Source organism: Leptonychotes weddellii, chromosome 13, assembly GCF_054177405.1.
Source record: "Leptonychotes weddellii isolate Sample4059 chromosome 13, ASM5417740v2, whole genome shotgun sequence".
Taxonomy (NCBI): domain Eukaryota; kingdom Metazoa; phylum Chordata; class Mammalia; order Carnivora; family Phocidae; genus Leptonychotes; species Leptonychotes weddellii.
The window spans coordinates 53,264,615-53,289,536 of record NC_138381.1 but is presented as its reverse complement, the minus strand read 5'-3'; positions in this window follow the sequence as shown (position 1 = coordinate 53,289,536).

Genomic DNA, 24,922 nt, shown 5'->3' with positions numbered 1-24,922 from the left:
GGACCTCTCCCCAAGTGAGCTCTTCTTCCAGCAGCCCTCCTCCCTCACACGGTGCCTCCCACAGGCCACTAGCCTTGCCCTCCCTCCCCCATTCCCGAGATCCTCAAGGGTGCTCCTGCCTCAGCAGAGCAACTTTGCCACCCTTACTTCTTTTGTCATGGTATGACTGGTACAGAAAATGGGAAAGGGACAGTAAATGTCTTTGCCAAATGATCCTCCTCCTCCTCCTCCCCTATCCATTTTCCCTCTTCCTCCCAGCTCCCTCCCTATCACTTCCACGGGCTGGCCTCTGCTGGCCTCTAGGGATCTCTATTTACCAATGAGCCAGTCAACTGCCCACAATCGATACCTACCGAAGGCCTGCTAACAGAGGCCCAGGCCCAGAAAATCAAAAGGAAAGAACTTGGAGCAGATCCAGTCATATCACCAGATGAGCTTTGTGACCACCGCACCTTGTCTTGGGTTTGAGGTATTTATAGAAGGCGTTCCTGTGGAAGGAGCTCCACCCAGGATTCAGGAAGCTAGATGTCAGGTCTAAGATGTGACTTTACCCCACTTACACACTAACAGGTTAGCCTGATTCTGTTTTATGGATGCTGGCAGGAGACATGAGCTCCTGGGTCAGAAACAAAGAACTGTATTACTCACAACACAGCAGGCATCATGAGCACGAACATATTGACACCAGCTCCTCTTGCCCTCAAGGTCCACAGATGTGATCCCCGGCCCAGGTCAGTATTACAGGTAAAGTGGGTTTGTGTCATGGCCCAGGAACACCGAGCTTGGGGAATCCACTGTCTTCACAGCCAACAGTAAACAAGTCTGCTTTTTAGGGGCAGAGGGTGGGAAAACATTACCTCGTTTCTCAAAGGCATCGGCAGCAAGAACAACTCTAAAGGTGGCCTGGGGCAAAGAGCAGTCTTGGCACACTCCACAGGCATACATGAGGCCTGAGGAGGACTCTCTCTCCCAACACTGGCTCCCAGGTTCAGCCCTGCCAGTAACTAGTCGTGTGATTTCAACAAGTAATCTTTCTGGCTCAATAACATTTCTGGCTCCTCGTTCTCTTTATCGATAAAATGGTAATCCATACTCATTTGTCCCACAGAACCAAAGAACCCATGTGGAAAGTGGGAGGTTGGTGGAATTTTGTGGAAGCAATGAACGGTCTGGCTTCCAGCTTGGGAAGCCACATGGAATCCCTAAGTCACTCCTGAGTCTCCCCCAAGCCATGCAAAAATAGCAGTATTTTGCAAATAGGTTTGAGGCGCAAGTTCCAGAAGGTCAGTTATGCTAGAAAGCCCAATTCTCCCCAGCTTCCCTCACTCTTTATGGAGAAAGCTCACCTCCGGCCTGATACTGAATACTAAGTGCTCCAGAAACTTCCACCATCCCACCCTACTCTCTACTACCACTTATTCATCCTACACCTCTCACCTGAGAGCTCCATTTCTCTCCTAAAAGGCCACATGCCCTTGAAGCCTCAAAAGGTGACCAGATCTGTGCTGATGTAGATCAGTGAATGGGACTACACAGTACAGACACAGAAGACGTGCTCATCTGAAAACTTCTACCTGTGACATCATGTTCCAAAAAGGCATTCTAATTTACAAACCGCATCCAAGCTAGTAGCAGTCTAAACTTGACAAGAAGTAATTCATTTTCTTCAAAAGTTTTAGCAAAAATGGAACAGAGCTAAATTGAAATAGAAATCTGACTTCCTTCAGTAAATAACCCATGAAATACACAAATTTCCTATGGGATCCTGAAAAAAGAATCTAAGGGTGGAAACGTTAGGGTTAATGGAGGGAAGCACTTAGATGACCTCCGAGTCCCTCTAATTATACCCTGAGGACGCCAGCTGAGCTGCCCAGGCCACTGGCCAAAGGCTTCATCCTCACAAACCACCTTCCCTCCAACCTTGTATCTGTCAACACACCAAAATACATATGTTCTCTGTTCAATAGGCAAAGTGGATATAATTATCCCATTTTAAAGATGACCAAACTGAAACCCCTAGAGGATATGTGACTTACCAAGGATGAGACATCTGGCAGGAGGCAAAGCTGGAGTCAGCCCAAGGTCTCCTGCCCCATAGTCAAGCTGTGTTGCACATCTGTCTCTGCTTCCTCCGAATTATTTTTAGGAAATGCATGAATAATCAGGCCAAAGAAGGAAAAGAAAAACAACTCAGTTACTTTAAGGAAGCCCAGGCTGATGGAGATATGTACCACATGCATAGCTAGGAAGACAGGTAATGCATAGGTAGGTAGGTAAGTAAATAGGTAGATAGGTAGGTAGGTAGGTAGATGAGTATGTAAGTAGGAAAAAACACATGCATACATATCCATAAACATTTGAGGCAACTTAGAAAATGAACCACAGTATACAACAGAAAAATAAATAATAAAAACAATCAAAATCAGTTGAAAGGAACAAATAAATGGATGCCACCAATCACCAGGATGTGAAAGAGGCTGCCATCGGGGGCCAGACTCAGTCCTGAGTCCCCTGTCATTGTATGGGATATACTTGTCACTGTCAATATAATGTTCACTCAAAGAAACAAAAGCCTTACCAATTCTTATAAAAAGGACTTTGGGTAACATAATAAAGTCCTCCACTGTGTTTTTGCAAAATACCCAGGTTTATTCTTCACAAATACATTTCTGTGTCAGCTGCCCTCTATAAAAGCTGAAGACATGATATTCAATCTTAATTCGTTGGATGCTGTTCTGTGGGAAACTAAGATAACGAGGTCCAGGGACATAGCTTTCAGATGACCTAACTCGGAGCTAAGGTGTACGTGGTCTCGCGCCCTGTTTTCTTTCTCTTCACATCTAATTCCTAGATACAGGAAGAGTTCTCGATATGTAGGCATCTGACACCCCATAAACATCCCAGCTGAGAAGCTGCAGATGTTACCGGAGTCAGATACCCAGGAGTTAGGAAGCCAAGCAGAAAAGAAGAGGTGAAACTAAAGGGAGAAAATAACAAGGGCTATAAATGGAAGATTCTAGATAAGATTACTTTTAATTAATAAGAGACCTATTCCAAGTGCCAATCACATCAGCTTCTTGAAGGCTTTGATTCTTGCATCCATTTGGAAGTTTCTGCACTAACGGCACCATGTAACTTCTTTATATTTGGTTGGCTGGTTGATCTTCTAAAGTCATTTCGCCCCGAAGTTATTCTCGTGAGCCTGTTCTGTGCCTGCTCACTCTGACACTTCTCCATTCGTGGAAATAAATTTCCTCTCCAATTCCAGCTGCAAGCCAGACCGACAAGTGTAGTCTCTGAAAGAATAAGTCAACAAAGAAGATGTGAATTTTTGAGTACGCTTGAATAAATGCATATCCAGTCCCACAAATATTTACTGAGCTCTTTGTATGGCAGGAACTGGGCTGGGTGTCGAGTTTTCAAAGATAAGGTGAATAAAGCATGTCCAACGCCCTCAGGGAGTTCACAATTAACAGAGAAAAGTGTGTTGTTGGTACCCAATCCTTCACGGGAAATCAAGCCCTTGAGCAAACATATTATCACACGCTACACTTTGAGTACTGTGACAAAGGAATAAATGCAGCACGGGTACTGGAGAAGCCCCTTCTGATTCAGAGGATGGGAACTTTTCAGAAGGACAGTGATTGCCTATTCAATCTCCATTCGACTACCCCAGGTCCTTGCCAATAGAACCCTGATTTTTGTTCAGGGACACATCTATAAGAGAAGGAACGCACGGGAATAAATCTAGTCTAAACCAGTCATGGTAATCCATTCCTCTTGCCAGGGTGGACACGTGCTGAAATTAGGGCCCAGAAAATATGATAGGAAGGAGGCTGGGCGGACTTCAGGAAAGGTTTCTTTGTTCTCAAAAAGAAATGTCCATTTTCCTCTGGATCCTGCTGTCTGGATCTGATGAATGGAACCGTCAGCCACCTGGGATTGTGAGGCGTACTTGCCACAGGGCCCTCGGCAGTCGGTTCCCTGGTATTTTTATGTGTGGCTGTGTAAATGCCCATGTGTGGGTAGAGGTACTTATCTACAAAGCTGTGAGCCTCTTCAGAACATGGATGAGGCGTTCCACGTTCCACATCATTTTTCCCTCCCACAGGATCTAGCATAGTGCCCAATACGTAGATGGCACCACCTAAATGTCTTTGAATAAATCAATACATAGCAAATCTACTCATAACATTTATTATAATCATTAGTGCATAACGTACAATTTTACTAAAATTTTTACAAACATATGTTTCCAGTATGTGTAATGTTTTCCATTTTTATAATTTTTCAAAATACAACCCAAGACTAATTTAGATATGTACCGTCCAATATGGTAGCCTCTGGACACAGGTGGCTATTTAAACTTAAATTAATTAAAATTCATTAAAAATTCAGTTCCTCAGTCACATTAGCCATATGAGGCTAGTAACTACCATATTAGACAATGCAGATAAGAACATTTCTATCATCATAGAAAGTTCTGTTGGACAGCACTGTTCTAGAGCATGCACTGCCCACCTTCAAACGTAGCCCAGTGTTTGGCACATAGTAGGCATCCAGTAAATATTTAATTTATTAATGCATTCTGCTGCTCATTCCAGATATTATTACAATAGCCAAGATACAAAATGGCAAGCCCTGTCCCATCAATGAAAGCAACAGAACTAAATATTTAGCATATGACAAAACCAATGCCCACTGGTCTGTAGGTATACTGAGTTATCTAGAAAGTCCTACAGGTCCCCTAACTGGCAGACTGCCCTAAGCACACATGTCCCACAACCACAAAGTCAAGCCCAAGCTGAGCTGATGAGCCTGGGCGGATCATCCATTACTCCATGGCCTAGGATGGACAGGTCTGTGGTTTATAATATACCCTTCTATTTGTTTCCAGGGACTGACTGTCCCAAAGGCAGCTGAGCCAATGTACTTTTTAGGGCTTATGCCCAATTTCCCTTCTCTTCAACTTCATCAATTAATTTCACTATGAATTAGAGATTTGAGATTATTCCCCAAGTCCCAGTGGATGAAAAGGCCTCTTCTGGTCTTGGGGCAGCAGATAACGTGCAGACATGAAAGCTAGACAGGTCTGGGTCAAAAGCCAGCTAAGCCCCTTAGCTGTGTGACTGAGGGCACGTTGTTCAACTTCCCCTAGACTCTGTTTTTTCATCTATACAACAGGGACGTCAAAAGTTCTCCCCGGCAAGATCCTTTCAGAACATGATGTGTCCGTGTGTGAAGAGTGCTCGATTCCTTCCCGGCCCGCACCATGCCCTGGACAAATGGCCCAGTCAGCCAGAGGTGCTCCCCCAGTGGGAGTGTTTTTCCCTTTTCTTTCCTGGCACAGTCTGCCTGAAGTCCCTCTGTATACACCCCCTGGCCTGGGGGGCTGTTATTTTTGTTAATGTTAAGTAATAAGCTTGTAGCTACCAATCAGAAGTGCTTGGAAGGCACTGAAAGACACAGGTAGCGTCTGGAGGGGCCCTGGATCCAGGCTCCAGTAAACAGGTAAGTTCTGACCCTGTCCCTTGAGATTGTCCCCACCTGGAGTGCAACAGCCCTTTCTCACCTTCTGGACAGTCCCCTCTGCTTGCTACTTCGTCTTCTGTCTCCTGGAGGCTGGGTCTACCCCCACCACTGACCTGTCGCCCCTCTGTCCTTTTCCACGAGCCTCTCCCTGACAGAATTCCTGAAAATTCTCACTAAAATGGTAACACGGGCTCATAAGTGTATGTGCATCAAATAGGGATGCATTTAATAGGGCCAATGATATTGGAACATGAGTCCCTACTTAATTCTCATGCTTCTCACCTTCAAGAGAGCTTCAGATTTAAAATGAGAGTCTGTGCTTGTAAAAATGACCAATAATGCATTTTTTTACCTCCTAAAAATACATTTCAGTTCATGTGTCCCCCTCTAGGGTAATACAGGCAGGTGAGTGACTGCATCCACTCTTGCCAAGCCACAGAGCCACAGAATTGGCAGTCCACCCACCACGGTATTCTGCCATCTGTCACGAGATTTAGTGAGGTCACCCAGACGCAACATAGCATCCCTCATTTAGGCTTCTTCTATGTATTTATCATAATACAGCCTAAAAAATGCTGTTATACTCAGTACATTTTTTTTTAAGATTTTATTTATTTATTTGAGAGAGAGAATGAGAGAGCGAGAGAGAGAGCATGAGAGGGGGAGGGTCAGAGGGAGAAGCAGACTCCCTGCCGAGCAGGGAGCCCGATGCGGGACTCGATCCTGGGATTCCAGGATCATGACCTGAGCCGAAGGCAGTCGCTTAACCAACTGAGCAACCCAGGCGCCCCTACTCAGTACATTTAAACATTTTACTATCCCTGAAATTACCTTCTGGCTACCAGATTGAGCATTAGCTCAGTTTAAGCTTTTCATGATTTTGTCACCTGGATAATATCCCCCTTTTCCACTTTTGTCCACGCTGAAGAAGTCTTAATGGCTTTATTTGCTTCTCTTTGGGACTTTGTCCATCAAAAAGTCTAAAATACATCGTAAATATTTTAAGACACCTTAAATACTTTAAGTCATCTTTAGTACTTTAAAGATGAATCAGCCTTCCAATAGTTGTTTGGGTTTTTTTTAATTATTATTTTAGGACTTGTTTCACCATTGACCACGCTGTCTCCCAAGTGCAGTAAACATTTCCGTAGTGCATTTGCATAATGTGGGGCAAGCTTTGAAGAAACAGAAATATTTCATTTTTCATATAAAGTTCTCAGTTTTTCCTTTACATGTGTAACCTATCTATCAATGCTTCACTTAATCAAGCCCTAGTGTTTCCCAGGCTTAAAGAGATCTTGCTTTGAGTAATCTCCCAGAACACAACCAGCTCCAAGAGCTTCTGGGATGTTTCAGAGGTGAAGACAGCCAGGCATTAAATCAGCCGCAGGCAAACTTTTACCACAGTAGGGCTGAATGATTTTGACTGCTAAGTTCTGGAGCGCAGTATCCGTTCTCTGTAACTCTTCCCTGAGATCAGAAACCAAAACCTGTACCATGCTTTGTCCTCTGCTACTATCGCCTCTGTAGGACATCCTTGTTTCTTTGTCCTGCAGACATTCTTGTCCCACCAGCATGAGAAGTCACAGCACTGTTCTGCATCCCTGCTTGCATCTTCCCGCTTCGGTAACAGTGACCAAAGTTTTCCTGTCAATCGGGAAAGAGTTCGACCTTGACCACTCCTGCATTCATCAACAAGCAGTTATGGAGGACGTCCTAGGTCCTAAACTCTGCGCTGGACCCTGGTATATGTACGTATTTAGTGAAAGCAAGCTCTAGAATAAGACATAAACAAATAAAGGATCAAGGCGGCCCACAGCACAATGTCCACAGGAGGGGCCAGGGGACACGGGGACACAAAGGAGAGAGCAACCACTCCATCCTGATGCCGTGCTGAGGGCCAGAGAGATGGTGACCTTTGAGAAGGACTTGAAAGATCAGTAGTAACTCCCCAGACTGGAAAAGAAGGGGTGTAGGGCATTCCAGACAGAAGCTGTCATTCACCAGCTTAGAGAAGAGATAGAGCTGCAGAAACACAGCCCAGTCCCATTTGGGACACGACACGTTAGGTGTGAGATGTTTGCAGGGCCTAGAACTGGAAGCATCTGGCAGCGGGTTTGGAATTGGGGTCTAGAGCTCCAAAAAGACAGCAAAGCAAGAGTCTTAGATGCATGACCCCTTGGTTGAAACCATGGCACGGTGAGTCTCAATGGGCAATAGGCATGATCGAAGAAAAAAAGACCAGGGACAGCAGGGCACACGGAAGAAATGGAGGCAGCTCCAGGCAGTGAGTACAGAGGCGGGAGCATTTCTCTCTTTTCTGAAAAAACTCCGTAGGCAAATGTAGAGAGGTGTTCAACAGCCTCACCGACAGAGCTGAGAAGGAGACCCCTAGCTCCTGAGTGCCATGCCCCCTGCAGGCGGCGGCTTGGGTGCTCTCCCCTTGGAAGGGGGGCACCCACCCGCTCCCGGCTTCCGTCTCCTTGATCTCACCCTCTGTTCTCCAGAACTCTGACTCTCACAACTGCTGTATTGTAAGATCTTTATAAGGGGACTGAAAATTATTTGTGGAATAAGAGTTTACAAACAAAGCAAAAATAAACATCCAAAATATCACTCAACTCAGCATCTACATTATTCTACATCTTACAGAAGAAACCATCTATCTTTTAATGATTTTGTTTGTCGAAGTCTTTGGCTTTGGGGCATCCTCTGCAACGTAAGCTCCACAATCCCAGCACAAAGCTCTTCTCTCTGGCGCTGTGGTCGTCCTAGCCCCGGTTCCTGAAATGCCATTGACAGATTGTCGGGGAGGTGGGTGACATGGCCTGGAATTTTGCCCGAGGGGTGGAAGAGCGGTGCGTGGTCGCCTTTCCCTCCACACACAGCTGGTGTCACCGTGACCTGTCACCACAGAGGAAGAGCGAGGCCTGGGGCCCCGGAGACGCAGTAGAGGATCAAGAGGTGATGCCACGGCCCTGCGGGACCCTCAGAGAGGCCAGAGGTTCAGGGGACCGTGCAGAGCCCAGGGGTCACAGAACTAAGGGGAGCAGAGGGCGGCAGTCTGCAGGACCTGTGTCCCTTTAGCTCTGTGCTACTCAGACATCCCTTAATTAAAGCCGAAGAGCAATAGTGTGGACTCCATCCCACCTACCTGCCTCCGGGAATCCCAGAGAACATGTATACAGCTCACGAGTCCAGATTTGCTATTGTCAGCCAGCTGTCCCATCACCAACCACCTCTTGCCATAACACAATGCCCTCCCTGAGCCATGTGGCTCTTCCCACACCCCTGCCCCCAGCATGGGCCATGCCTTGGTTTCCCCAACACTGAGGTCAGGTTGTAACTTCTATAAAAATGAATTGATAAGAGGTGAAATTTACAAAACAGAAAAGACAAATCTTAGAAGTGCATGCTAGATATAACTGCACACAGTGTCCATGGGCCCAAGCCCTCCACACACCTCAGCTTGCCTGGGAGGGACAATGCAGTTATCACTGGATGAGTTCTCAACTTGTCACTGCTAGCTTCCCACCTGCTCTGTGAGTGTCCCAAAGAGAAAGATGCACTACATGGTTTACCAGCCCACCACGCCATTTGGAAGTGCTTTTATCAACATATCATGGGTGCCTCTCTCCAGAGTCCTGGGTCTCTACCTCTCCAAAGATCAGCAAGAGGGAACAGGTATACCCTGTCCCAAACCAGCTTTGTAGTCAGAGTAATAATATGCAGAGTATAATTCTGTTAGTCTATGCTATCAGATTAAGCTCAAAAACTTCTTTTTGTAAGAACTGAGTCATAAATGCATATTTTCCTCCCTTAATAAAAGTCTCCAATAATATCTGATTATCAACAAATCAGAATAACCCCTCATCACCCTATTGGCAGGGTCCCAAGCAATTTCCCCGAAGTCCCAAGCCAGGAGCTAAGAGAGATGCTCCCACTAGATGTGCTCCCCCAACATTGGGAAAGAAAGAAAGGAGTCAGTCAGGACTTCTCCCGAGTCCAGGCCATTTAGATGCCAGCTAGCAGAGTACCGTCTGATTCCGTGATTGCTGTCCCCATACTTGGCTAACCCATGGGGACAGGCACCCTTTACCCAGGGCGCATGGGAACCAAAGGTGTCTGGGATAGGGCAGTAAATGTCACCTGATTCTTGACCAGATCTGGCATGGCTCAGCTTGGTCACAGGCAAGAACCAAACAGAACACGAGGATAGTGTTCTTTTCCTCCATATGGCTGTGAGGTGCTCCCTGGAACTCAAGCACACAACCAAGGGGCCCTTTGAAGTCTTTCCCCCCCTCAAACAGAGAGGTAATTGCAAAGAATATCCCAATTTCCATCTAGAAAAACAGAAACAACGCTGGCAGCTTAAACACAGACCTCCCCAGCATCCCCCAGATTCCAGCCATCAGGGGTCCCGTAGCACTGAGCCCCCACACACTCCCCTGCCCCTCAGACCTCCATCTGTTGGTCGCAGGTCACTGCTGCCATCCCGTTTGCCATCCAGGAGAGGGACGTGCTCACTGAGGGGCCCACACTTGCTGTGTAGTCATCTAGAAAGCAGCACCAAGCACCTGGAGTGAACTGGTTCTGACCCAATCCAGTGCTTCCACAATGGGGAAAAGTGGACTTGGTTCTCTGGGCTCTTGACGGATTTATCATGTGACTTCAGGCCTGTGTCTTCATTAGCCACCTGCTCTGCCTGCTCCGGGCCCTTATAATTAAAGAGAGGTCTGGAAGGAACTCGGTATTGAGCTGTGTTGTTTTCACATCAGCTGCTCCATCCAAAGAAAAGCCCGCTAACAGAGCTATGCTGTAATGCACCCGGTGCTTAGAAGCCCTTCCACTCACCTCAGCAAAACACGGCCTTGACTTCAAAATGTACTTTCAGAGGTTAAGTGCTCATCCCAATGGTTTCCATTGCATAGCGTCAAAACGAATTCTAGATCTTGAGTGAAAGGTCGCCTTTGTCCTTCTAAATCTCCATTGGTATAACTTATAAGGGAGCCCCTGATGCACACACCCCAGTGGTTTGCTATACGTACCAGAAATACCAAAGTCAACAGAATTCACCAGCCCAAGGAGCCTCGCCGGTGAGTGGGGACAGTGCAGAGACCCTGGGATCGAAGCTGTGTGACAATGAAAACACACTGAGGACGAATCGGGGAGGAAGCGGGCAACAGTTACACTGACGGAATGATGGGTGATTCTTCTCAAAGCAGTCTTTCCTGTTTTCATATCGTCTCCATAATAAAATCAGAAGTGGGGGTGGGGGAAGCTCATGGAACTTCAGTCGGACGGCTTGAATGACATCCCTGGCTTCACTTCCTTGGCTCTCTGGATACATCGCTGAAATTCTTGGCACTTCTATTTCTTCATCCTATGAAATGGGGACAGTGGTATACACTGTTGGTTTTGACCCACCAGCTCCATAACCCTTCTCTGGTAAGAGCACCTCAAATTCACTTTGGGGAATCACCCTCCTCGGCTTCTGGTCCCAGTACACCCTGCCCTGTTGAGTCTTGACAAGACTCTGTCAGTAAAGGCTCTGCCTACCCGGAGCGGGGCGCTGACCGCAGTGGGGCCCGGGATCCTCTGTCCCCAGATCCTTGACTCTTAACCATAGAGTCCCGAGGAAGGACACGATGAGCTGATTCGTCTCAGGCTGGTTCTTTAGCTGTTCCTTCAATTATGTGAGTCTGCTATATCCCCCCAGTAACCACACTTTTTGCTGAAGTTAGTTAGCCACAGCTGGCTTCTGTAGTTCACCACCAAAAAAGCTCTAATTACCGTGTCTTTGATAATTGCCCTGGCCACCCCACAGGTTGTTCTGAGAACCAAACAAACCATGGGTGTGAAAGCATTTTACTCACCATGGAGGCCTGTATGGCCTTTCGGCATTTTGACTCTGTGGGGTCAAACTCTCCGTGCGTACACAACTGGGGGCACAGGTCCCGGACGTTGGGAAGTTTCCATCACATCGGCCGAGTGGAATGTGGGATCAGTCGTGCCAAGGAATCTCCCCTCGGGACGAGATCAGCAGACACGATGCTCTGCCCCCACCCAGGATGGCACTGGTGAAAATCCCCCCAGGTGCACCTGGCCCCCTGAGCAATGGTACACTCGGAGGCAGGTCGATGCTGCCAGAGCTGAGTGTTGAGCAGCACGAAGTGGACCCTCTGTGGCCCACAGACCTGCCGTCCTCACTGGGCTTAGTGGATCCATTCTCATTATGTAGCTGAACCTTGTTTCGGTCTCCCCAGCATTACAATTTCCAGCTAATGGGTCAGGTGCAATTGTACATCTTAGAATAGCACACAGGCAAGTTTCAGAGCCTCTTCCTTCTGGACAAGGAAATGTTACTCCCTAATGAATGGTCACTTACGTATGAACTCAAGTCAATTTAACATGGACCCAGGCCCTCCACAGGCTGAGAAGTCACAAATGCTGCATTCATGGAAAGCTACATATAGCACAAAATAGCTGTGATACCAGGTGAGTGTCATAAGAAAAATACAAAACTGGGAAAGACTTCACGCAGGAGGGGACATATGTTGACCCAGAGGATCAGAGCAATCCCAGCTGTACCAGGATTTGATTTTTCATTCATCAAATCAGTCACCATTTCTGCGTACTAACACGTTGGAGCCGTGGATATTCTTGCAGACGGGATCAGAGAACCTGGGTCAGCACTGGTCAAGTGTACACCCCATTTCTGGAAAAGGATCACCTGAATAAAGAGCTTCTATGGATGCTCCAACCCTGAGCTCATCCTCAGATCCAAAATCCCCTTTAAATTCCTCTTTACCTCAGAGTTCAAGGCCATGTGGCCAGGACAAAATATTTTTTTAAATTCTGCTCTTTAAGATTCCAGCCTGGAAATACTGCAAGTGAGCGCCGAAGCGGTCTCAGCTCGCTGCCATGCTGGGCCCCGTCCCAAGAGTTGCTGACAAAATCACCAGTTGTGGTTTCCAACCACATTTGTGCAAACCGTCATTTTCCCTTCTCAGATTGCTAGGTTCTGTTCTCACACACATGCCAAGCTTATGAAGTTGTGCAAAGTTCAGGAAGTGAATTCCTCTGTAGGAAAGTGATTTATAATGTTACGGCTGTAGGCCCACACACTGTCAGAATAAATCTAGTTCAGTGTTTCCCAGGTTCTTCTTCACCATTTGTCTCTCCCATGTTTCCTCTCCCTGCCTTGTCCAATCCACCCCAACACATGCACACGCACGCACGAGGCCCGCCGCCCCTTTGTCCTGTAGCAGCACCGTGAGAAGAGCTGCCTCTGGGGCCCCAGCCCCATTTCCACGGTCCCCTTCACTGGCTGGCCAAACCCAGGGCCAGCCTGGAAAGCCCCAGTTCAAAATGTCAGCCCCAAAAGTGACTCCACAGTGAGTGTCTTCAGATGGATGTGGTCCATGAGCTGGCAGCTAGGCCAAGCCAGCTGAAGTCAGCAGAACCTTCCTGGAAGTCTCTGTTCTATCCAAATGGGATCACTAGTGATCAAGAAAGGCAGCTAAGAAGCAAGCACGACGTGTTGCTTTCAGATGGCAGAAGCAGGCCCAGGTCTGCCGTGGGCATTCCAAGAGCTGCCAAGAGCCACAGTGCCGTACACAGTAAAGCGAGACCCGGCTGTCCACCCTTGGGGGGGTGGGGGGGGTTGTGCCTTTGACATTAGGGTAAGTGCTGGGTCAGTGTGAAGAATGGTTATCTGATTCGATCTTCCATTTCCCCCCACTAGGCAATTCTGCCTCCCTGTTTTAAACAAGATGGGGAAAGGTAAACGGCTATTCTCTTGTCCCTTCTTTTTCTTGTAGCCTTAAGAAAACACCACCTTCGGAGATGTCCTTAAACTGCCTGCCCTGGTCCCTGCCAGGGCACCAGCACTGACCCTCTGTTTCTCTTGCAAGAAGCAAAAGCGGGAGCATTTGCCTACAGGGTTTAAATGGCCTGCATTCTGGTCCCAGATCAGAAACTTGGAATGACTGGGTTTTTAATTCTATCCTGGTCGTTAGATTTCTTGGAGACTACTTGGATTTCTCTCCACGGTGTCAGCCAGGAAGGAAGTATTGCCACACTGTTCTCCCCAAGTCTGTTCAGATGCTCTCCCTGTCTCTGGCTTTAGATGGTAAAGTCAAAGGAGAGAAACGTACTGAATTCTGTTAGTACCGATTGTTTGATGTCCAACAAAGCCTATGAGTAAGTAATCATCTGCTCCCAGCAAGTCAGCCCCTCCTCAGCAGTAAAGTGGACAGAGTGAAGGAGGCAGGAGGAGATACCACACTCCTTGGCAGGCAGGCCGCAGACTCATCAAGACTGCAGGGGTGGGGGGCGCCTGGGTGGCTCAGTTGGTTGGGCGACTGCCTTCGGCTCAGGTCATGATCCTGGAGTCCCGGGATCGAGTCCCGCATTGGGCTCCCTGCTCGGCGGGGAGTCTGCTTCTCCCTCTGACCCTCCCCACTCTCATGTGCTCTCTCTCATTCTCTCTCTCTCAAATAAATAAATAAAATCAAAAAAAAAAAAAAAGACTGCAGGGGTGTATCAGGAGTCAAATCGGGGAGTAGGCTCTGAGGGGGAGGGAGAGCTGAAATCCCACTACGGCTGGTCCGAGCAGCTCCTTAGAATGACGCAGGACCTTGATTCCCCTCGGTCCACCTATCAAATTTCACTTAAACTTAAAAAATACAGATTTGTCCATTTGAAAATCATAGAATCTCGTGGTTAGACAGACTTCTTTCTCATGCTTACCAATGGGGGGGATTATGCAGTACTCCCATAACAGGGTCCTCACCATTACCGAAAACTCGGTCCCCTTGAAGAATTCTGCTGGTGGGGTCCCTCACATGGAGGCAGCGCCACTTGGTGTCCTGGCCTGGCCGTGTGGGACAGTCCCCAAACAGTCTGCTGACCCTCAGCTCTCTCCACCGAGATATGTGCCCCTCACACTTCCCCCATTTCCCATGCGGCATGGTTTGGGGTGCCCATGTGGATCTGGTTCTCCTCCTTTCAGCGTGCCCCCATCCGATATGCCCCCTTCAAGGAGAGGTGCCCCTCACAGAACCCAGACGCCCGCCATGGGTGGTCCGACAAAGCCAGAACCAGACGATCGCACCTCTCCTTCTAAATCTACACTTTTATTAACACAGTGAGGCTCGTATTCTTGGCAGGCACAACACACCCGTACTGAATATTAACTTTATTCTCAACCAACCTTTAGCCTGTTTTATTCCCGTTCCTGCTAAATCCCGTCACCCAACCCTAGACTTCTGCAAATCATTTTCTGGACCTAGTCGCTGGGCCTTTTGTTTGCTGGGTATTTTCATTTAAAAGTAGACGGCTAAACCACAAATCATTCAGGGCACACCCATCCACAGCCTTTTAATGTTGCCTCAGAACCAACAACAAAAAATCCAGCAGGGGGACAAGAATCATCAAGCTGAAATGAAGACCAGACCACATTTCACTTAGACAATTACCAGCCTATTAATTTTAGTCAATTATTAATTCAAGCCCCGTGGTATCCGGGCAGCTTGAAAGAATGAAGGCATCTACCAAAGCAACTTGCTCGGGTGACAATGGCAGTGGGGCCACCACCCTCTGGGGCTCGGCGAGGCTGGTGGGGAGCCCACAAATCAGCGAGCCATCCTCCGCACAGACCGGCACGTCCACCAGGCGCGCCCACTGGCTTCTGCCATCAGAAGGGACCAGCGCCATCACCAGGTTCTACCGCTGCAGGGGTTAAGGGCAGTCTTCCCCTTTATTTCTGATTTCAGGCCTCTAAATTGCACTGGTAGGAAGAGAGGAAGAAGAACGAAGCGGGAGACAAAGAAGGAAGAGAAAAGAGGAGGGAGAGGCTAGTCACCAATAGGAGTCCGGCACCTCTTCCAAAAAATGGACAGAAGTACGCAAGCTCTGACATTTTGTAGGAAAGCAAGCTTGTAAGGGGGTAAAAGGATATCCACTGACCCCCACCCGGCTTGGGAGAAGGAAAAAGTCTCCCCTTCCCCGACGCACTGGCAGAGGACATCCTAGGACACTCAAGCCACCGGGCAGCGGCCAGACAGCCCCGAACACAGAAGGTCAGACAGGAGGGTCATGGGCAGATGCTCTGCCGGCAGGGAGCGCGTGAGCAGCGGCCCTCTCTGGAACGCGGGCTGGCTCTCGTTCACCATCAGGGTGAACCAGAGTTCTCATCTGCTAACCGGGCTTAGACATTGATCACCAAAGATCGTTCTTCCTGATGAGCCTCTTTCCTCCTCCTGGGCTCATAAATCACTTTTAATTGACCAGCCCACAAGTCCTCCTTCAGACTCACTTCTTTTACGTGGCTTTTGGTTAAAAGGAAAGCCGAGCGCACTTAGGAGCGCAGTTTGAGTTTTTCCCTTAACATTTCCATGACTTTGCCGTTGTTACTCCTCTGATGTGGGAGCCGGGCTGGCCAGAGGCAGCAGCTCCACTCACACACAGCTGACAATATCAGCACATCTCTGTGGCGCAGCTTTTAGACGGCAATGTTTCATATTTTACTGCAGTTTCCTTTGGAAATGCTCAAAGCAACGACATCTGTTTCCTTTCACTGGGATTGTTATGTTCTTCCAGCCAAAAAAGGAGAGCATAGAGTTCATTAATTCAGCATAGTAATAATTACAATGTCCACATAAATTTTGTTGGGTTTGGGGATTTTAAATACTGAAGCATCCACCACCCTCGTCCCCTCCCGCTCTCTTAGTTAAGAAGTGAAGGTGACAATAGAACCGGTAAGCCTCAGGGCAAGACTCCAGAAGTCTTGTGACCACAAAGACTCGCCACAGGCTTCCGAGGGGAAGGTGACATTCCCGGCCTGCCCCTGGAGCCCGGCAAAGACCTTGGGAATGCACAGGGAGGCGATCGCTCTGCGTGCGGTTGGTCAAATCGCCATGGACAGAGGAGGATTTAGACGGCCCCACATTTTATTCCTTGAAGAAGGTAAAAGTCTGCCACAGATAAGCAGGGGCAGGAGATGGGAGTGGAAGGAGTCGGGGCCAAGACATGAAAATCCACATGCATTAAGAAGTTTGGACTTCTTCCTAAATGCGTGGAATCCACTGGAAGTTTTCATCAGAGGAGTGACTTGATAACGTGCATTTTTAAAAGATCACTCTAGCTGCAGTTTGGAGAACAGATGGAAAAATAGCAATACTTAACATAGAGCCACCCAGAAGGCAGACACCATGACCTGTGTGAGAGCTGAGGGTGGCCCGGGTGTGGGGGCCACCGTGGGTGAGGGGAGACAGGCACAAACTCAAGAAGTATTTGGGACATAGAATTCGTACAGTGTGGTGATTGATTGGATGGTGGGGAGTCAAGAAAGATGTAGAAGTCAAGGGTGACTCCCGGGGCTCTGGCTCGAGCCACTGGGTGGACAGCGGTCCCCCTCACTTGAGACAGGAAGCAGTCAAGGAGGCGTGGGTTATGAATGAAAGATAAAGGGCTCCATTTTGGACATGCTGAGTTTGAGTTATCCATACACACCCTCGTGGAAATGAGCACTGGGGTGAACTGTGTACACCAGGAGCTCAGCACCAACAATTACACTAGACATTTAGACTGAGTTGTCAGAGGACACTGGTAACTCTTCAGACCATGGGAAGAGAAACAATCAATCCACGGAGCATGTTGGACAGGAAGAGAGGAGAAACCAGGACATAACCCAAAAAAAGCTCAACATAAAGGGGAGAGCTGAGGAAGACAGCTGCCAAGGAGACTGATGGGAGGAAAAACCAGAAGAGGGTCCCCCGTGTCATAAAAGCTGAGGAAATGTTTCAGGAAAGGCAGAGACGACCAGCTGTGTCATCGGTTCCCTGGCCACAAGATGGTCATCGGTGGCCTTGTTGAGAGCTATGCTGGTGGCAACAGAATCTGGAATGAATGAGAGGCTGGGAGAGCCGATGAGCTCTCAAGAAGTTTGGCCATAAAGGGAAGGAGCCAGCAGTTGCAGAGGGGGGTGTAACAATGTAGGTCAGGAGGTAGTTCTGTTGAACTTATAAAGGAGACCTGAGCATATGTGAATGCCAGCAGGAGGGAGCCCGTAGTAGGAGCTGGAAGATATAGGTGGGGAGGAATAATCCATCGCAGAGAGAAGTCCCTGCGGAGACGAGAGGGGAGAGGAGCTGCCTCACTCCACAGCAGCAGCCCTGAGGAGAACAGGAGAGGAGGAAGGAAGAGGATAGATTTGGTAGCAGAAAGTTCTCTCCTGCAGTTTCTGTTTCTTCTGGGAATGAGAAGGGAGGAAGGGGGGTCAGAAATTCGGGAACAGTTAGAGATGTTAACATAACTGAAAGGGGGCAATTCCTACAGCCCCCGGCCGGGGTGGAAGAAGGTGGGCTTCACGGCTTCTGGCCTGCAGTGCTCTGAGGGCCAGACCCTGGTTACGCTCCCTTACAGACTTGGTACACTTCGTTCATCCCATCATCTACTCTCTAGTGACACATACATACGAGGGTCCTACCGAGAACCAGGCCAATTCAGAGCCACCAGGCAAGCAGTAATGACTGCATAAAGCCGTGCAGCCCCATGGCATGGCCTCCCACCAAACCACCCCAGATTCCCTTCAGCTGTCTCCTCGGCTTTCCCCTGAGCATCTTCAGGGTTGTCCTTCAGTAAGAAACTCAAAACCTTTTTTTAAATATGCTTAGTTGGGCTTTGATTATGTATTTCTCCAAATAGATCAGCTTGGTGGATATTCCACGTTTTGAAGAAGCTGAAGGACAATGGGCTGATTGACTTTTTATTTCCTAAGCTTTCAGAATCTTTGTGGAATTCGAGGTCTGTGAATTTAGCAGACCCGAAATGAGGCTGACCTTATGGTGACCTCCCAGCTCACCTTCCCCGGAGCTGAGTGAACACTTTAGAATGAATGACCTTCTGTTCGCATGGGTCAAGACACCTTGCAGGGCAGCCCCCTCCGCACGGTACCCTGGAACGGATTCCATTCTGAAGGAGAAGACATGACCTTGAAGTGTAATGAAGCAGCTGACTGAAATGAGTCCTGAAATGTAAGTAACCCAGCAAGCTCAGGTGGGCTGGGACTGCTGTGTCAGCTCAGGGAGGACAGACATGGCAGATTTGTTGGGAACCTGGCTCAGAACATCACCACAGAGAGATGTGTCACCACCAACGATCTCATGCTTGTATCATTAAGCCAAGCTACAAACCACCCTGTGCCTCAGTTTCCTCATTTGTCAAATCAGGATTAAAAAAACAGAATACCTACCCCATGAGGTTGTTGTACAGATTAAATGAGTTACTATTTCCATGAAATGTTTAGAATAGTGCGTGGCACTTTGTAAATGCTAAATAAGTAGTATTCTTTTTTTTTCTGTCACAAAAAGAAAGTTGGCCAAAGAGACAAGGGATTGTGACATGGAGGAACTACCCTCGCTTCTCCACTTGGAGAGTGACTTATGCGGAATGGAAGAAGTGACCGACCACCTCGTTCACCCGCATCAGGAACTCCGTGTCAGGGCCCATGTCGCTGCCTTTCCAAACCCCAACACTGTCCTCTACCCCATGCAGACAGCTCAGGGGGCCTCCAGCACTTCAGTGTGAGTTTTTCTGACAGAAAAGCTGAGGTAACAGGCGTGCCCTAGACACTTGGGAAGAGATTACTGAAATCAAGGGGAAGTGGTAGAAAGGTGACTTTCCAAACCAAAATGGGGGAAAGCAGTCGAAAAGACAACACAGGAAGCCTGAAATCAAGGCTACTCCCCAGGTCAAAGGTCTGCAAGCCCTCTCCTCCCCCCACCCCGGGGAAGAGTCCCAGGTCAGCTCTGCCTCACTCTCCCCAGAGAAGAGGCCAATGCTCCCCCTCACCCCGCAACTGCTCTGGCTTCAAAAGGCCTGTAAATTAATTCAGGGTGTTACAAAATCACAAATTCCCATTTAAAAGCCATGTTTTAAGAAATACAGAGAAACCTCAGAGAAACCTCACAATGAGTGCGCAGACGTTGGAAGGCCCCGGACTGACTGCCAGGGACAATTTCCCTTTTTGCCCTCCCATGCCTCCAACCCTGACTGTAATTTGTTTCCTAACTGCCTGGGGACGGTGGTGGGTCGGGTTGCATTTCCTTGACCAGCCTACCAAGGGTCATTGGCTACAGTATTTTGATTGATATTTTGAACCTTCAAAGAGAACAAGACACTCTGTGGTGTTTGCGCGTTCTCTGATCGCAGGGTTTAGAAATCTGTTCTGCGTTTCTGGCACATCAGACCCTGACTATTGTGCTGAGATGCAATAGCAAGAGACCCATAAACGAAGCCATTTTATATTACTACACATATCTGGGGTGAGGGCAAAAGGGCAAATCAGGCTCTCATCGAATTAAATCAGCAGCCAGAATCTGGGGCAGGCAGGAAGAGAGCATTGTTGACAAGACAAGTGCTCTACAGGCTGGGAGCACCGGGGTCTGGGGAGGGCTAGGTGCCTACTCTTACTGCAGGTTCCAGACTCGCTTCCTGCCAATTAAGAGGACAAGAAAGTTCCTAAGAAGGAATTTCTTCAGAATTGTGATGAGCTTTCACCTTGACTATTCTCAACAACTTACATGCAGAAAAAACCACATTGATGGGTAGGTGTTGTGGGGACGCTGTTACTTATCGTGGCCAAGTGGGCTCTGAGACCACACACTTCAAAGCAGCCCTGTCCCTGGGGAATAGAGCCCAGGGTCGTCTCCCCCCGGGGGGGTTAAGGCCCATCCATAGCCAAGCCCAGGGAATGAGGAGGGGAAAGCAGACTGGCCATGGGAGGAGGCCAAGTCACGCCTGGCAAAAGGTGGCGAGGGAAGGAGCCGGAGTGCTTTTCATGCCCGGGAACGGCGTCCACGAGAACAAAAGGCCTATGTTTGCACTCCAGGGTTTTGTTTGCTCGGAGACAGAGCCCAAGTGGCCCCTGGCAATGTGTCTGTCTGCGCTCCTGCATCTCTAAATGCCCTGCACACTTAGAGACAAACAGCGGGCACCTGGTTTGTAAAGATCGGGAATGGGGGTGAAAGCCGGGGGTTTCCTCCCTGTGTTTAATAAGCTGTATGGTATATAAAAAGTGGCAGAAATAGCACAACAAAAGTAGCTTGATGTCATTAACTAAGTCAACAAAATGACAGTGGCAGTAGTCTGGACAATTCTAGACAGAACATTCCCATGCTGGCATTCTTCTGATACAAAACATGCTTGGCCAAAACGCGAGCCAGCCCCGTGTGGTGGAGGTCGGGTTCCTAGGGGCGCTGGCTTGTCCCTGAAGCCACTCCTCAAGCGGGGCTCCAGCCTGGCGGTGACACAACGCACGCCTGGCCATCAGCACGGCGCCCACGTCTCACTGGCCCCACAGACCTCCCTTCCAGAACCCCTGCTGTCCTCAGCCCAGCCCTGCACAGCTTGGTTCCCCCCCCCAACTATGCTCTCCCTAAAGATTCACTTCGCTGCTCTCAGACAGTCCATTCCTTGAAGGCCATGACTGCATCATATATAATTGCTGTTGTCTCAGGCTCTCAACCTGGTTTAGACAAAGCTCAGCAGATTACGTTGACTTAACTGATTGACGGGCTTTAATTAAGCCACAGTACCACCGGAAAAAATGAAAAACTGTGGCATTTTGATAATGACACCAGGAAGGCTGCTTATTTGGGACCTCAGAAGTTTAATAAACTTCAACATATGCTTCTTTTGTAGGGAAAAAAACCTAATTAGTTTTCTCGTAAAAGCATCTGGGTAAACATTCAGGGGGCTTCTCAGGGGAGCAGTGGCAGGCCTAAGAAGAGGTGGGCTCATGTACCAGCATCATTTAGCCAGCGACAGCAGTGGACCGAGCCTCCAGGACAGCAGGTACACTGCCCTGACGTCCCACCGCCCACGTCCCTTCCGCAGCCCCAGCAGCGCAGGACCAGCATGCTTCTGTGTTTGTGCTCCGGTCGTTTATAACAGTCGAGCTCCTAAGACTATGCAACCGGTCATGGCCTAGAAAACCATGCCATAGAGGGCAGCTTGAACTCACAATTTCCTTGCTCTCTCAATATTAATTAAACAGAGTCCTTTGTGCTCATTTGAAATACTAGAGCAACAAAAGCAAAAATAAACACAGCAAAGTAAACCATCAAGAAAATGAAAGGGCAAGCTACAGAATAGAAGAAAATATTTGCAAATCATGTATGTGATAAGGGGCTAATACCTAAAATCTAAAATCTATAATCTAAAATATATAAGGAGGGGCACCTGGGTGGCTCAGTAGGTTGAGAGTCCAAGTCTTGGTTTCAGCTCAGGCCGTGATCTCATGGTGGAGGGATCGAGCCCCGCGTGGGGTTCTGAGCTTAGTGCTGAGTCTGCTTCAGATTCTGTCTCCCTCTCCCACCTCCTCTGCCCCTCCTCCCACTCGTGCTCTCTCTCTCTAAAATTGATAAATAGATAAAATCTTAAAAAATAAAATAACATCTATAAGGAACACATACAACTCAAGAGAAAAAAAATCAATTATTTTTTTTTAAAGATTTTATTTATTTGAGAGAGAGAGAGAGCACATGAGAGGGGGGAGGGTCAGAGGGAGAAGCAGACCCCCTGCTGAGCAGGGAGCCCGATGCGGGACTCGATCCCGGGACTCCAGGATCATGACCTGAGCCGAAGGCAGTCGCTTAACCAACTGAGCCACCCAGGCGCCCCGAAAAAAAATCAATTAAAAATAGTTTCCCAAAGAAGACATACAAATGGCCAACAGGTACATGAACAGGTGCTCATCATCACTCATCATCAGGGAAATGCAAATCAACATCACAATGACATATGACCTCGCACCCAGAAGAATGGCAGGTATCTCCCGTCATGGCTCTGCCCTGACCAGCTGTGTGAAATTGGGCAAGTCATTCAACCCCTTCCAATCCTCTGACCACTAGGAAACCAGAGTGCCTAACTCACAGATCGCTGCAAGGATTAAATGTGAAAATTCATGTAAAGGCCTTAGATAAATTCCAGATAAAGACCCAGATGTGAACAAAATCTTTAGAAAAAGACAAAATAATATTTTTACACCTTAGAATAATGAGAAGATTTCTTAAACAAAACTCACAAGGAAAAAAATGATAAATTTGACATCATCAAACCTTAAAATGTTTGTCAAAAGACAAAGTCCAGTCTGAGGGGAAAAAAAATGACAACACTTATTAAGAGATGATGTATTTGTATGTATTGAAAACATAGAGAGATTCAGTCCAAGGAAAACATCAACTCAGTAGAAAAATTCCACATGTGTATGAAAAAGTTCTCAACCTCATAATAATCAGAATTATGCAAATGAAAACAATGAGCCACTATTCTACACCCTCCGATGGACAAAAACCCTAAGTCTGCCCTGCATCACAGCTCTGAGGGCCCACCATGGCCTTCTCAAGCTCATCGGAGAAAAGTCCATGGGGCCAACAGATGTGCTCACCAGACCCTACGCCCTCACCTTGGGGTGACCAGAGCCCTACCCTACCCAAAGAAGTCTGCCTCTAGGACCTGCACAGGGCTCTTCCCTGGGACTGTCCTCCTGCAAAGGGACCACACATCCCTAGGCCTCACGTACCCTAGGGGTGTGGGAAGGCATGCAAGGCCTTTGGCAGTGCAGGATGGAGCTGGGGGTTGGGGAAGAGGATAGGAAGAGGCCAAGGACACCATCAATCCTCCATGCTGTCACATCATAACAAAGAACTCCAACGAGTCTGAAAATTCTAAGTTCAAACCTCGTTCTCCAAGTCAATATGAAGCCATATCCAGCAGAGGAAGAATAGATGTTCAAGTTTTACTTAGATGCTTAATATCTTAACTCCTAACTTTTAAATAGGTAGATCTTTAGTATATGGGGATGTGTGCTCTTGCCCTGGGCAGGCCTGATCTGACAGTAGCAAGCACTGGCAAGAACGTAGAGAAATGGGGACATAGTTATACTGCTGTCAGGCATGGATGTTCTTGGAAAACAATCCAGCAATACCTAGTTCCTACCCTAACAACACCAAAAAACAGCTTGTATTTCCTAGAAAATCTCTTGCAAAGATGATGCATTGCAAGTCACCTAGAATTACTGAGTGTGTTAACCAAGTGTCGGGCTTTGGGTTAAGTGCTTTATAAACTGCACATTTAATCTTTCTAGCAACCCAGTGAAGTAATTATTAATGGAGCCTCATTTTAAAGATGAGAAAACTGAGGTTTACAGAGGCTGGGCATGTTGTTCATGTTCACACAGAAAGTGCTAGATTTGACCCCAAGCCCACTGACCCCAAGACTTTGCCTTCACCCACTGTGCTGTCAGAATGGAAGAATCACTATGGAAAGATACAGAAATAAGCAAAAGCATAGACACCTAAGAATGGGAGAAAATCAAGACTGCCTCACACAGAAAATTTCCATTGAAGAATAAAATTGTACAGATAGTGGTTGCGTGACTATGGAGAGCTTTTGAAAGCAAAGAGCGAAACTGGGATTTAATATCATAGAAAGAATGAGTGACAATTTTCATGAAGGGAGTGACACATGGAAGCATTAAGTTAAATATTATGATATTAATTTTTAAATTAATTAAAATATTAATCTTTCAACAAATGCTTACTGGATTGAATTATATGCTGAGAGCTGAATTCAACATGCTTTATCCATGAAAAAAAAATTGCACAACTTTAAATCTCTAATGTTTTAACATTTTGAATTTTAAAAATTTGAACTTGCCATGAAAAAGTAGTGAGAGAAGTGTGAGTTTCTGTCTTCTAGTTTGGGAGAACTGGCTGCAACTACATCACCACCCACTGTCATCGACCACACTACCTCCACCGATCCTCACTCACACCCCTCTCTGCAAGGTGCCCCTGCCACCGGCAAGACTTCCTGAGAGGTGAGAGGTGAACAGTTTTCCCTCTGGAAGACTTACCAGGGCTGGGTCTTGAACTGCCCATTTGTACAAAGAGTTAGCAATTCTATGGCCCTGGGGAAATCAAATACCAGCATCTCTTGCACTATCTACCTTCTCAGGCACCCTAGCCTAGAGCATATTCTTACAGCTGCTCCATACAATTCCTTACCTTGTTTCACTACTAAAGTCACCCCATCCAGAGGGGAACACAGCACTATGACTGACTGATGAGTAGTACTTGCACTATGAGGGCTTTGTAGTAAAGCATGATTTCTGCCATCCGTGTGTAAAGCCATAAATACGGCATCTTTATGGTTTCATTTCTTTTGTTGTTTTGGTGAGGTCTTTCTGTTTATAATTTTAAAACCTTTTATTTTTTATTAGTGAACAACACATCATCAATACATTAATAACACCTAAAACTACAAGGAAAAAAGAAATATTCACTTAGAAGTCCACTATCCTGGGGCACCTGGGTAGCTC